The sequence below is a fragment of the Martes martes genome (genome assembly GCF_963455335.1).
Source record: "Martes martes genome assembly, chromosome: 17".
Lineage (NCBI taxonomy): Eukaryota > Metazoa > Chordata > Mammalia > Carnivora > Mustelidae > Martes > Martes martes.
The window spans coordinates 43,224,200-43,239,409 of record NC_137905.1 but is presented as its reverse complement, the minus strand read 5'-3'; the positions used below and the strand labels follow the sequence as shown (position 1 = coordinate 43,239,409).

The following is a 15,210-nucleotide window of genomic DNA, read 5'->3' as shown; positions in this document are numbered from 1 at the left end:
GATCTCTGTCAAATAAATAAATAAAATCTTTAAAAAAAGGGGGGGGCACCTGGGTGGCTCAGAGGGTTAAAGCCTCTGCCTTCGGCTCGGGTCATGGTCCCAGGGTCCTGGGATCGAGCCCCGCATCGGGTTCTCTGCTCAGCGGGGAGCCTGCTTCCCCCTCTCTCTCTGCCTGCCTCTCTGCCTACTTGTGATCTCTGTCTGTCAAATAAATAAATAAAATCTTTTTTAAAAAAAGTCATATATCTACATTAATGGGTACAAATACATAAAAATGTTAACTTACAACTTCATTATTCTAAAGTGGGTGAAAGTAGAACTGAAAAGGAGTACAGATTTTGTATACGATCAAAGTTGATGTCAATTTAAAATAGATTTTTTAAACTTTGGATATTATACATACTTCCCACAGTAACCACAACCAAGATATCTATAGAAAATATGCAAAAGGAAAACAAAAGGGAATCAAAAAGGGTCATTATGGGTTCAGAGCTTCAGTTTAGGAAGGTGAGAAAGTTCTGGAGATGGGTGGTAATGACTGCATAACAATGTAAGTGTACTTAATGCCACTGAACTGTAAACTTAAATGATTAATATGGGGCGCCTGGGTGGCTCAGTGGGTTAAGCCTCTGCCTTCTGCTCAGGTCATGATCTCAGGTCCTGGGATGGAGCCCCACATTGGGCTCTCTGCTCAGCAGGGAGCCTGCTTCCTCCTCTCTCTCTGCCTGCCTCTCTGCCTACTTGTGATCTCTCTCTATCTCTGTCAAATAAATAAATACTTTTACAAAATGATTAATATGATAAATCTTATTTAAATATATTTTAGCAGAGTAAAACTCTACAATGAGATACTACTTTATACTTACTAGGTTATCTACAAAGAAAAAGTCAGATGGGGAACCTGGGTGGCCCAGTCAGTTGAGTGTCTGCCTTTGGCTCAGGTCATGATCCCAGGGTCCTGGGATAAAGTCCTGCGACAGGCTCCCTGCCCAGTGGAAAGTCTGCTTCTCCCTCTCCCTCTGTCCCTCCTCCTGCCTCATCTCTCTCTCTCTTGCTCTGCTCTCTCTCTCAAATAAAATCTTTAAAAAAAAAAAAAAAGTGTTGGGAGGATGTGGGCAAATCAGAACCCTCTTACATTGTTGACTGAAATTCTAAAACTCTGGAAAACCGTCTGGGAGTTTTCCAAAATGTTCAAAATAAGAGTTACCATGTGATACAGCAGTTCAACTGGTAGGGATACAGAAAAGAAAAACAAAAATGTACATCTACACAAAAACTCGAACACAATATTCTTTGCAGCATTATTCATAATAATCAAAAGGTGGAAAACACCCAGATGTCCTTAATATCATGAGTGGATCAATGAAATGTGGTATAGCCCTACAGTGGAATGTTACTCAGCCATGAAGAGGAGGGAAGCACTGATAACGTGTTACAACATGTGTGATCCTCGAAAACCTGTTAAGGGAAAGACATCAGACACAAAAGACAGCATATCAGATGACTGCATTTATATGAAAAGTCTAGAAAAAGAAAAATAGAGATTAGTGTTTTTTGGGGGCTCAGGTGTGAGGTGGAAAATAGAGGGGTAAGGAGTTTCTTTTTGGGGTGATGAAAATGTTCTATTATTGGTTGTGTTGATATGTGCACATATCTGAATATACTGAAAAAAAACAACAGTATACTGGTGAATTGTATGGCATGTCAATTATACATCAATAAAAAAAAATGAAGCAGCAGGGAAAAGTCCATCAGTGGTTCACTGATGGGAGAAGCAGATTCCAAAGAAGCCAGAGCTAAGAGATAAACGAGACTATTACACTAAACATGCCTTACAGCTACCAATTTACTTGAATTGACGCAATTCTTTTTCTCCTTCTGTATTCCTGCTTTCAAACTCGTCTTGCTGAACTCACACACGAAATATATTCAATAAGAGGGACAACGGACAGACCTCTGGGAACAGAGTTCTCCAGTAATGGATTCAGAGCAGAGAACCTTCTGCACTGATGTAGGGAGACAGTGCAGCAGAAAGGTTTCTAGCCAATCCACCATCTGGTTGATGTAGATTGGAAGTGGGATTATGACACTCACTCATGCCCAGGGGAGATCTTCCTCCCTCATCCAACACCTTCTAGAGCTGAGGAGGAATGACATCATTCATACTAGAACCTCTTGCCTGGCTATCACAGACAGGAGAAAACAGAACAGACTCTCGGACTCCTTGTATATATCCCTGAAAGAGGTGTGATCTTCAAGTATGATAATGGTAAGTATGATAAGTATCTTTTCTTCTTAATTTTATTAATGTTTGCTTTATGTACTTTGAAGTTATGTTTCTGTCAAAACAAAATATTTTATCTTCCTCTAAAAATAATCCCTTATTATGAAATATGCTCTTTTATCATTCATAACACTCTGGTTTCAAAATGTACTTTGGAGATACCAATATACTTTTACCAACTTTCTCACAGTATTAGTTTACTGTATCTCTTTCTATGATTTTTTTAAAATTTTTTCTTTTTAAAGACTTTATTTGAGAGAAAGGGCACAGGGGGAGAGTGAGAGGATGAAGCAGGCTCCTCCATGAGCAGAGAGCCCAATGTGGGTCTTGATCCCAGGACCCTGAGATCATGACCTGAGCCAAAGGCAGACACTTAACTGACTGAAACACCCAGGCACCCCCTATCTGTTTTTTAAGCTTCAATATATCAGAATCCTTTTATTTAAAACACATCTTTTACTGTAAATAGCAAATGGCTTTTTAAAAAAATTCCAATCTGACACTGTCTTTAGTTTGGAGTATTTAGTCCTTTTACCTTTAAAGTGCTTTTTAAAAAAAAGATTTTATTTATTTGACAGAGAGATCACAAGCAGGCAGAGAAGAAGGCAGAGAGAGAGGAGGAAGGAGGCTCCCCGCTGAGCAGAGAGCCCGATGTGGGACTCCATCCCAGGACTCCAGGATCATGACCTGAGCTGAAGGCAGAGGCTTAACCCACTGAGCCGCCCAGGCGCCCCTAAAGTGCTTTTCACAGGATTTAATAAGCCTGTTACTCTTTTGCTTTTCTATCTGTCCCATCTGTACTTAGTACTCTCTTCATCTTTTCTCAGCTTTTTTGGATTAATCAAATTTATTATCCCATTCCATTCCACTATTAAAATTTCCACTATATGTCGTCATATAATTTTTTTACGTGGTTACTTACACTGAATCATGTATACTCAATCAGAATAAAATTGCCCCAAATAAGTGAAAATTGATGGAGGGGGGAGAGTCTTACTCCTTTTACGTATAAAGCACAAATATACACACACACAGAGCACATAAAGAGATACACAGGGTATAAATATCTGTGGTTCTCAACTGTCATAGGGGTACTCAATTAGGAAAAAAACAATGTCTAAAGATGTTTCCCATGGAGGGAAATGAGGTGTGCCAGGTGCCCCGGGCCACACTGCATCAATCTGACCTCTAGAGGGGCTTGGAAGGGAGTAGCTCAGTTACACCACATAGCTGCTCCCTGCCTATGCTTCTGACCCTCAGCAAAAACCAGGGACACCAAAGCTCAGGTGAGATTCCATGGCTAACTTCACATGTATTCTTACAAACTGTTTCTGGGAGAATTAAGCACTACTCTGTGACTCCAGTGGAAGCTCACATGTGGGTTTTCCTGCTCTTCAGCCTATGTGAATTTTCTCCTCACTGATATGAAACTATATCCTTAAATAACCACCATTTTTCCTAACTTTGTAAGCCCTAGCACATCATCAAATTTAAGGATGGTTTTGGGGAACTCTGACAAACCATGGCTTTGGTGTAACCTGGTCAAGACCTTATAGCTTTGGGTTTGTCTCCATGATATCTTTCCTCACGAACTACAAAGGTGCACTGCCTCATTTTTTAAATAGTTTTTACCATACCCTAGCAGAGTTTTAGTCCTATTCATAGTTTATATTTACACAACCAAATATAAAAAGTTAAGGGATGGAAGCTATGTCTCTTTAATGTAGGCACTTAATAAATACCTGATGTTTGACTTATTTTTATTTTTAAGAATTTATTTATTTATATGACAGAGAGAGATCACAAGTAGGCAGAGAGGGAGACAGAGAGAGAGGGGGCAGCAGGCTCCCTGCCGAGCAGAAAGCCCGATGTGGGACTCAATCCCAGGACCCTGAGATCATGACCTGAGCCAAAGGCAGAGGCTTAACCCACTGAGCCACCCAGGCGCCCACTGATGTTTGACTTATAAATGCAACTTCTAGAAATTCTTAAGAAACAGATAAAATCCTATCATAAAGATCTATATAAATTACAAAGTAGTTTATGATAATTCTAAACATCTAAGATTAGGCAATAGGTTAAATAAAGTATGGTGAGCTATGTTATCACTCTATGGATCTCTGACACTAATCCATATTAAATGTTGATGAAAACATTTTTTGATGAATTAGACATCAGATTTAAAAAGCGATTGGAGGTTGGATACTGTCATAATAAAGAACATAGCATCTGTCATCCAAAATTCAGGTTGGTTTTTTTTTTTTTTTTTAAAGATTTTATTTATTTACTTGACAGACAGAGATCACAAGTAGGCAGAGAGGCAGGCAGAGAGAGAGGAGGAAGCAGGCTCCCTGCTGAGCAGAGAGCCCGATGCGGGGCTCGATCCCAGGACCCTGGGATCATGACCCGAGCCGAAGGCAGAGGCTTTAACCCACTGAGCCACCCAGGTGCCCCCAAAATTCAGGTTGTTAACTTTATCTTTGGTTGTTACTGTGTAGCTTTTTACTACATTACTTAACTGACTTTATTTCCTCATCAGCAAAATGGGAAAAAGAGACCTACCTCAAAGTGTTCCTGTATGTATCAAATGAAATAAAACATAAAGCACTTTCAGTGGCATATAATAAACACCAAATTATACCGAGTAAAAGTTGCCTATTAATTAATGAACTTGTAAAGAATATTTCATGTCCCTTGTTTCATTATCTTTTAAAATTCCCTTTGTGCTTCTTTTTCTTACAGTAAAACTTGAAATTCTTAAGTCTGTGCTTCCATGTCATGTTAACTCATTTCAGTGTCCAGTCTTCAGATTTCAGTTCTTCCTCATTAATATTTGTCACAAAGACTCTCAAAAAGCAAAGGAAGACATATATTCTTGCCTTCCACATAAGGCTGCACACATATAACCGGCTCAAAGAATGTGATCTAGTAAGTAACAACTCGAGCATAATAATAAAAGGCTCAATCTTGTTCCTATGTCCAACACAGGAGTTACTGCATACTTATTTCTGTTCCTATAAATCTGTCCTTTCAAGTATAATGTGTATAATGATGTATGTATGACACTTGGATCTCCCAGATCATTCCTATGTCCTATGAAGGAAACCACAATCTTTAAAAAATATGAAATTCTGAATAGCAGTCTTAATTCGTATTTTGTTACCCTGGTAACTGAAATTCCAAAAGTTTTGAATACTTGGATGTGTCAAATCACACGGTGACCATTGCCAGTATCTACTTATACCTACTTGCCTAGAAATACGATAAAACTGTAACTTTGTCTCTTTTATGTGGCAAATCCATGTGCAAAATTTCCTGTTGGCAGAAACAAAATAAAAAACATATCCAGATGCAAATACCCTCAACAAAACAACAAAATGAATTCAACAATATATTAAAAGGATCATATACCATGATCAAATGAGATTTATTCCAAGGATGCTAGGATGCTTCCATATCTACAAATTAATCAACTAACACACAATGAAGGATCAACAAAATGAAGGGTAAAAGGATAAAAAAGGACAAAAGCCACATGATCATCTCAATAGATGCAGAAAAAGACATCTGACAAAATTCAACATCAGTTTGTTAAAAATGCAACAAAGTGGGTACTGGCGGAACACACTTCAACATAAATGTCATATATGACAAACACATAGCTAAGATCACACTCAGCGGTGAAAATCTGAAAGTTTTTCCTCTAAGATCAGGAACAAGAAAGGATGCCCACTCTTACCACTTTTATTCAGTATTAGAAGTTCTAGCCAGAGCAATCAGGTAAGAGAAAAACTAAAGTCATCCAAATCAGAAAGGAAGATATCAAACTGTCACTATTTGCAGAGACATGCTATTATATATAGAAAACTCTAAAGATTACATCAAAAACAAAACTCTAAGAATAAATTCAATAAAGGTGCAGAATACAAAATTAACTTACATAAATTTTGCATTTTTATATTCTAATAATGATCAGAAAGAAATTTTAAAAACAATCCTATTTACAATTGCATGAAAAATAATAAAATACCTAGGAATAAATTTAACCAAAAAGGTGAAGGAACTCTACACTGAAAACTATAAGACATTGATGAAAGAAATTGAGAAAGACGCAGATAAATGGAAAGGTAATCCATGCTCATGGATGGGAAGAATACTGTTTTGTTTTGTTTTAATTTTATTTGAGAGAGAAAGCACAGAGGGAGAAACAGACTCCCTGCTGAGTGGAGAACCCGATTTGGGGGTTGATCCCAGGACCCCGAGATCATGACCTCAGTGGAAGGCAGATGCTTACCTGACTAAGCCACGCAGGTGCCCCAGAAAAATGGTTTTTATATATCTAGATTACAGGGATGCCTGGGTGACTCAATGAGTTAAGCATCTGCCTTCGGCTCAGGTCATGATCCCAGGGTCCTGTGATCAAGTCCCGTATCAGGCTCCTTGCTAAACCTCAGCAATGCGATAGGGCACATTCACTATTCACAAACCTGAATTAACAAAATTCAGGGAGGTAGCATTTTCAGACTGTTAAAAAGAAAAACATAGGCCCAGAAAGACGTCCGTTTAGTTTAGGTGTTAGTTTAGGCCCACGGTCAGTAAACCAAGACTTAATACCTAACCACACTGCAGTTTCTGCCCCACAGCAAGTGAACTTCAATCACTCAACATGGAACTTCCTCACCAAAACTAGGACTAGGACACTTTCTGATATACTCCTCCTCCACCTCTTAGGAGAGCAACTTTACATAAACAGTACATTCCTTGCATGAACTGCTTGACAAATTAATTATCAGTTAAGAATTATTAAAGGAGGGCGCCTGGGTGGCTCAGTGGGTTAATGCCTCTGCCTTCGGCTCGGGTCATGATCTCAGGGTCCTTGGATCGAGCCCCGCATCGGGCTCTCTGCTCAGCAGGGAGCCTGCTTCCTCCTCTCTCTCTCTGCCTGCCTCTCTGCCTACTTGTGATCTCTCTCTCTGTCAAATAAATAAATAAAATCTTTAAAAAAAAAGAATTATTAAAGGAATTAATAAATTCCTTTTCTTTAATTCACTCTCTCTGCCTTTAAAAACTGTTTAGCTCAGCAGAGCTCCCCTCTACTTGCTAGATGGAATGCTGCCAGATGCATGAATTGTTCAGCAAAATCAATTATATCGTATGGAGAGGATGGTTGGGTTATCTGGGGGGAGGGTATGTGAAATGGTGAAGTGTGTAAGCCTGATGATTCACAGACCTGTACCCCTGGGGCAAATAATACGTTATTATGTTAATAAAAATAATTAATAATGGGGCACCTGGGTGGCTCAGTGGGTTAAGCCACTGAGCTCATGATCTCAGGGTCCTGGAATCGAGCCCAGCATTGGGCTCTCTGCTCAGCGGGGAGCCTGCTTCCCTCTCTCTCTCTCTCTGCCTGCCGCTCTGCCTACTTGTGATCTCTGTCAAATAAATAAAATCTTAAAAAAATAATAATAAAATAAAAATGATTAATAATAAAAAAGCCAGGGGCGCCCGGGTGGCTCAGTGGGTTAAAGCCTCTGCCTTCGGCTCAGGTCATGATCTCAGGGTCCTGGGATCAAGCCCAACTTCAGGATCTCTGCTCAGTGGGGAGCCTGCTTCCCCCTCTCTCTCTGCCTGCCTCTCTGCCTACTAGTGATCTCTGTCTGTCAAATAAATAAATAAAATCTTTTTAAAAAATAAATAATAAATAATTAAAAAGCCAACTAAATCTTCAAGGTTTACTTGTTTTGCTTTTTTCAACGCATTTGGTGGCAGCAGTAGAGTCCATAGAGAACTACTGGCATTTGGGGAAAATGAGGAACACAGGTGTGGCAGCCCTTGAACCCGTCTAAATTCACTGTCTTGCCATTTCCGAAGCCTGCTGGTTAAGTCCCTTCTTAGTTTGAGCTCTGCTCTTTTTGCATTTGAGCAACTGATCTAATTGGCTTTTAATCCAGGTTGAACAGGTCAGTCTAGATTGACATGAGGCTCTAACAGAGCTATTCCTTAGTCCTTGGTTCAGTCTGCAATTCCATGTGGGACTCTCTTCCCCAGTTCCAGTCCACAGTCCCCACTTACTACCTTTCTCCATTTCTAATATGCTGTCTGCTAGTTTAGTCCGTGCTGGAATTGCTGGTGGTACACACAACTTTCTCTTGGCCCGTCCACCATGACATCTCTTGGTTACTGTTGGTATGTTAAGGTACACACTTGTTTCTCTTGTTTATGGAAATAAACGCTTAGCTAATGGGATCTTTAAATTCGAGAGTTCAGCATTCCACCTCTGGCACATTTGCTTATTTTATATCTAAGATCTATGGCCCTGGAAGCTATAAAAATCTACCTGCTTGGTTTGAGTCCTAAAGAACTTGGCTTGAACCATCCAGTTGGGAACCCCAGAATAAGGCTGGACAGAAATGGGAGTTGTACCTCATTTGCATCTAGACATGGTTGGGCAGAAATGTGGGTTAATTCCATTTGTGGTTAGGGTCCTATCAAACTGCTGCCAGCCCTCCTGGGAAATAATACAATGTAGAAATACAGTGGTCATGACAAGAAACAATCCAATTGCATAAGATCATTTAAGTGCACTTGAAAGCAAGGCTTTCCAAATTAAACAGAACTGGCAAGCAGAAGCCTCCCAAAGGTTTAAAAATTCCAAAATAGTGTCATTAAAAGATTAGCCTGAAGAAGCCTGGAAAAAAATAAATATGTAAGAGGTACCTACAACAAAACACTGTAAGACTTAACTTCTACGGCTCCCCTCTAACCTCCTTTGAGGGCTCATTCTACTAATCCTCTGAATTGTTTATCCACTGTGAAGATTACATAACTATAAGTAAAAGCCGGCCAAGTCAGTGGCCTTAGAGGCACCCCATTACCACCTTCAAAGGAGGGCCCCTCCCAGAGTTGACAGAAGTGAGGGATTTTCTGGTAAACTTACACATTTTCCTTTAAACAGTTAAGGGGAAACTCTGGTAGATATCAGAGCCTACAGAGTTGATCCTAGAAAAACTGGAGGAAGCCAGTAAAGGGGGAAAACTCTTACCAGAATCAGTTCTTTTGAATCTCTATCTGTAATGCCCAGTTGAAAGGAAAATAAAATTTCACATCATCTCCTCCTTTCCAAATCCATATTGATCCTTTTGTCTCTCAGGGATAGCTGCTGCCTTCTTGCTTATCTGGTTGTGTGAGACTGGGCTTGGCTTCCTGCCTGCCTGGGATGAGCAGGTTGTTGGTTCTTACTACTGGCTATCTTTGGGAGTAACTCTGGATTTCGGGAAGGTACTATCCTTTACATGCTCTTTGTGGACCGTCTTAGACCGAAGGCAGGTTATTCAGTGCTGCCAGAAATATTTAAAATTGGCACTAATTTACCCATGAAGAAAGAAGCAAATTGAGGATAATATAGTTGGATAGGTGGATCAACCTACAATGTCAATTTAAGTTACAACCCAATTCTCTGAAGAACTGAGAGCAACTATCCTTACAAATCCTTTGGACAACAAAAGTCAGCTTTTTTTTTTTTTTTTTTTTTTGAGATTTTATTTGAGAGAGACAGAGAGAGCATGAGCACGGGAGAGGGGGAGGGTGAGGACGGAGCCTGATGCAGGGCTGGATCCCAGGACCCTGGGATCATGACCTGAGGTGAAGGCAGACACTTAACCTGGTGCCCCAAAAGTCAGCTTTAAAGGCAATTCAAAATTCACCTAATCCTTTACCAATTCCAAAACTTCCCTGGTTTATCTCAAAAGGCTTGTAAATTATTGGCCTTAGGAAACCAAAGGCCTTCTTGGAAGCATTTATATTCTTTCTCTGTCCCTAAAAGTTACATCTCTTATCATGTTTTTGAAATGTAGACCTGAGACTGAAAGAAAGAAAAAGGGAAAGAGGCCTTTTAAAAATACAGACTGCTAAAAGGGCTCTTGTACCCAAACTTTAGCACAACCTCTTTAAGATTAGTTCCAGGGACAAAAACAAATCTTAAATTTTTTCTCCACAAATATTAGTAACTATACAGTCTTTCATCTGTGTGTTTGTGTCTATGTCCATATACAGTTGTAAATGTATATGGATGTATATGAGATAGTTTACCTCCAGATGGTGTTACTAAAATTAATTTGTAAAAGCCCTATTCAAGTGAAGCACTTGAAAGGATGGGCCATTCTTTAACTCTCAGAAAGATAGAAACTAACCCAAATGTTTTTCAGGTTTATGTTATCTGGGGAAACAGTCTATATGAAAGCTAATTTAAGGTTGATGTTTAATTAAAATAGACAAGTCTTTAGAGTTAGCATTAAATATAAAACTTTTATTCTACTTAGTTTACTAGCCAAGTAAGTTCATGTTATCTCTTACAAACTCCATCAACAAAAAAGTAACAGCTCGGGGCACCTGGGTGGCTTGGTGGGTTAAGTCTCTGCCTTTGGCCCGGGTCATGACTTCAGGGTCCTGGGATCGAGCCCCACATAGGGCTCTCTGCTCAGCAAGGAGCCTGCTTCCCCTTCTCTCTCTGCCTGCTGCTCTGCCTACTTGTGATCTCTCTCCCTCTGTTAAATAAATAAAATCTTAAAAAAAAAAAAAAAAAGTAACAGCTCAGGGAAGACTTCCAGGAAAGATCGTGGAGCAGGAGAATCCTAAAGTCACCTCAGCCCATGGATACAACTAGGTAACAGTGCAAATAACCCAGAAAACGACCTGAAGATTGGCAGAACAAATTCCACGACTAAATGTAGAGAAGAGGCCACACTGAAGAGGGCAGGGAGTGCAGAGATGCAGTGGGAAGCTAAATCCTGCAGGACGGATGCAGGAAGGAGGGAGCTGCAGATGCGGAGAAGGGCAGGAACAGACTGTCACACTGGGGAGCCTGCACAGGGAAGATGAATCCCCACAACATTTGGCTTTGAAAGTCAGAGGGGCCAAATATCATGAGTTCTTACATCCAGAAGAACTTAAAGCCTGGAACTTCAAAAATCAGCAGGCTCAGCTCTGGGAAAGGCCGGAGGGTGATATGAAGCTGAGTCCCTGCCCCTAAAGAGTCCATATAATAGAAAGGCCACTGAGGTGCAGCCTAGAAGCAGCAGTTTGAAAAAGGCCTGGGCAATACATGAGGGAGAGCAAGTGACTAATCTCAGGGGTCACTGGGGGACTTTTCCAGGAACAAAGGAGCTGGCAGATACCATTTCCCTCCCTTGGTCCCAGCATTGTGGGAACCTGGGCAGTGCAGGTTCACTACCTAATTTGCTTACACTACGTCCTGCCCCCTCTAGCCAGGCCTCTCTCAGTCCCTGAACTGTGGGTCCCCTCCCCAAGAGACTGACACAAACCTTGCCAATACTGTGTCTTCTGACCTCTTGTGGAGAATGTGGGCACCTTGGTACAACCCTGACCTGAGTGACCTTGCAGGGTACTCCAGCTTCCTTGGTCTCTACAGTGGCTGCAAGTTCCCTCTGGAAAAGGACCAGCACCACTTTGTTAAAAAAAAAAAAAAAAAAGCATGCTTCAACCACTACTTTCAAGAGAAAGCAACATAGCTGACTTTCATAACACACAAAACAGACATAGAGAGTTGGGCAAAATGAGCATACAGAGGAGTATGTCCCAAATGAAAGAACAAAAAAAAAAAGTATAGTGGGGCGCCTGGGTGGCTCAGTGGGTTAAGCCTCTGCCTTCAGCTCAGGTCATGATCTCGGGGTCCTGGGATCGAGCCCCTGCTCAGTGCGGAGCCTGCTTCCCCCTCTCTCTCTGCCTGCCTCTCTGCCTACTTGCGATCTCTGTCTGTCAAATAAATAAATAAAATCTTTAAAAAAGTACAGCAAGGGCGCCTGGGTGGCTCAGTGGGTTAAGCCGCTGCCTTCGGCTCAGGTCATGATCTCAGGGTCCTCGGATCGAGTCCCACGTCGGGCTCTCTGCTCAGCAGGGAGCCTGCTTCCCTCTCTCCCTCTCTCTTTGCCTGCCTCTCTGTCTACTGTGATCTCTGTCAAATAAATAAATAAAATCTTAAAAAAAAAAAAGTACAGCAATAAACCTAGGCAAAATGGAGATATTTAAAGTAAGAAAATTTTTCTTACTGAAAAATTTAAAGTAAGGATCATAAAGACTCTTTGCACTTGAGAAGAATCCAGGACCTCAACAAGACACTTAATACACAGATAAAAAAGAAACAATCAGAGATGAAAAACACAGTAACTGAAATTTAAAATACACTTGATGGAATAAATAGTCGGCTACAGGAAGAAGAGAGATGAATTAATGACCTGGAAGACAGGGTAATGGAAAGAAATCAGGCTAAGCAAGTGAGAGAAAAATTAGTGCAAAATGAGAATAGAGGGTGCCTGGGTGGCTCAGTGGGTTAAGCCTCTGCCTTCGCCTCAGGTCATGGTCCCAGGGTCCTGGGATCAAGCCCTGCATTGGGCCCTCTGCTCAGTAGGGAGCCTGCTTCCCCCTCTCTCTCTGCCTGCCTCTCTGCCTACTTGCGATCTCTTTCTCTCTGTCAAATAAATAAATAAAATCTTTAAAAAAAAAAAAAAACGAGAATAGATAAGGGAGCTCAGCAACTCCACAAAGTACAATAACATTCACATTATAGGAATCCCAGAAGAAGAGAAAAGGGAGCAGAAAACTTCCTTAATCTTGGGAAGGAAACAGATATCCAGATCCAGGAGGCACAGAGATTCCCCCAACAAAATCACCACAAGGAGATTCACACCAAGACACAAAGTAATTAAAATGGCAAAAGGTAGTGATAAAGAAAAAAAATTAAAAGCAGCAAGAGAAAAGATGACAATTACATACAAGGGAAACCCTATAAGGCTATCAGTAGGTTTCTCAGCAGAAATATTCCAGGCCAGAAGGGACTGGCATGATAACATTCAAAGTGCAGAAAGGGAAAAAAACCTGCAGCCAAGAATACTCTACACCTAGCAAGGCTATCATTCAGAATAGAAGCAGAAATAGTTTCTCAGAAAAACAAAACTAAAGGAGTTCATGACCATTAAACCAGCTCTACAAGAAATATTAAAGGGAATCTTTGAGCGGAAAAGAAGATCGTAAGTGGGGCACCTGGGTGGCTCAGTGGGTTAAAGCCTCTGCCTTCAGCTCAGGTCATGATCCCAGGGTCCTGGGATCAAGCCCCGCATAGGGCTCTCTGCTCAGCGGGAAGCCTGCTTCCCTTCCTCTCTCTCTGCCTGCCTCTCTGCCTACTTGTGATCTCTGTCTGTCAAATAAATAAATAAAATCTTAAAAAAAAATCATAAGTAAGAGTATGAAAAGCATGAAACACAAAAGCTGTAAAATAAGTGTATCTATAAAAATCAGTCAGTGGATTTATAAAATAAAAGAATGTAAAACATTATATCATATACCTAAAATGTCGAGATAGGAAGGAGAGGAGTAAATAGATTCAAACTTAAGTGACCATTAACTTTAGATAGACTTCTTTTTGCAAAAGATGTTATGTACAAACCAAATGATAACCACAAATCAAAAACCAGTAACAGATATGCAAAGAATAAAGAGAAAGGAACCTAAGTATATCATTAAAGAAAGCCATCAAACCATGAAAGAGAGCAAGAGAAGGATCAGAGAAAACCTACAAAAATAACCACAAAACAAGTAACAAAATAGCAACAAATACATATCTATCGGTAATTACTTTGAATGTAAACGGAGTAAATGCTCCAATCAAAAGACATAGGGTAATGGAATTTTTTAAAAAAGGCCCATTTATATGCTGCCTACAAGACTCATTTTGTTTTTTTTATTTTTTTATGAAGATTTTATTTATTTATCTGACAAAGCGAGAGATCAAAAGTAGGCAGAGAAGCAGGCAGGCAGAGAGAGAGGGGAAAGCAGGCTCCCTGCCGAGCAGAGAGCCCCATGTGGAGGTCCCTGAGATCATGACCTGAGCTGAAGGCAGAGGTTTAACTCACTGAGCCACCCAGGCGCCCCAAGACTCATTTCAGACCTAAAGTCACCTGCAGATTGAAAGTGAGGGTATAGAGAAATATTTATCATGTAAACGGATGTCAACAGAAAGCCAAGGTAGAAATACTTATATCAGACAAAACAGACTTTAAAGACTGAAACAAGAGACAAAGAAGGACACTATATAATAATAAAAGGAACCATTCAGCAAGAGGATATAATAACTGTAAATATGCACCCAACTTGTTAGCACCCGAATATATAAAACAGTTGAAAACAAACATGAAGGAACTGATAGTAATACAATAATAGTAGGGAACTTTAACACCCCATTTACATCAATGGACAGATCATCCAAACAGAAAATCAAAAAGGAAACATGGCTTTGAATGATGCCCTGGATACTGGATGGTTTTAACAGAAATATTCAGAACATTCCATCCTAAAACACCAGAATACACATTCTTTTCAAGTGCTCATGGAACAATCTCCAGAACGGATCACTATTAGGACACAAAACATCTCTCAACAAATTCAAGAAAACTGAAGTCACACCATGCATCTTTTCTGACCACAAAACAATGAAACTGGAAATCAACCACAAGAAAAAAAATCAGGAAAGAGCACAAATACACGTAGGCTAAATAACATGCTACTGAACAATGAATGGGTCAAGCAAAAAATCAAAGAAGAAATCAAAATTATATATTTGAAAATAAAAATATAATGGTCCAAAATTTCGGGGATTCAGGAAAAGTAGTTTTAAGAGGGAAGTTTAAAGCAATACAAGCCTACCTTGAGAAATAAGAAAAATCCCAAATAACCTAACCTTACATCGAAATGAGCTAGAAAAAGAACAAACAAAATCCAAAACCCACAGAAGGAAAGAATAATGAAGAAATGAAGATTAGGGCAGAAATGAGTGATCTAGAAACTAAAATCAGAAACAAAACCAAAAGAACAGATTAGTGAAACCAGGAGCTGTTTCTTTGAAAAGATCGATAGAA

The 15,210-nt window shown here is 40.1% G+C and overlaps 1 protein-coding gene and 1 long non-coding RNA gene across 5 annotated transcripts in view; one reads left to right on the top strand and one right to left on the bottom strand.

Moving 5' to 3' along the window:
• Positions 1-3,252, top strand: part of LOC308358051 — a 53,770-nt gene extending 50,518 nt beyond the window's left edge. Inside the window, exons 4-5 of the long non-coding RNA XR_013968282.1 lie at positions 1,938-2,269; positions 2,863-3,252. This is a non-coding gene — a long non-coding RNA (uncharacterized lncRNA). The remainder of the gene's footprint in view (positions 1-1,937; positions 2,270-2,862) is intronic.
• ZNF529 (zinc finger protein 529) overlaps positions 1-15,210 on the bottom strand; it is a 43,796-nt gene that overhangs the window by 17,877 nt on the left and 10,709 nt on the right. The gene's annotated exons all lie outside the window — the stretch shown is intronic.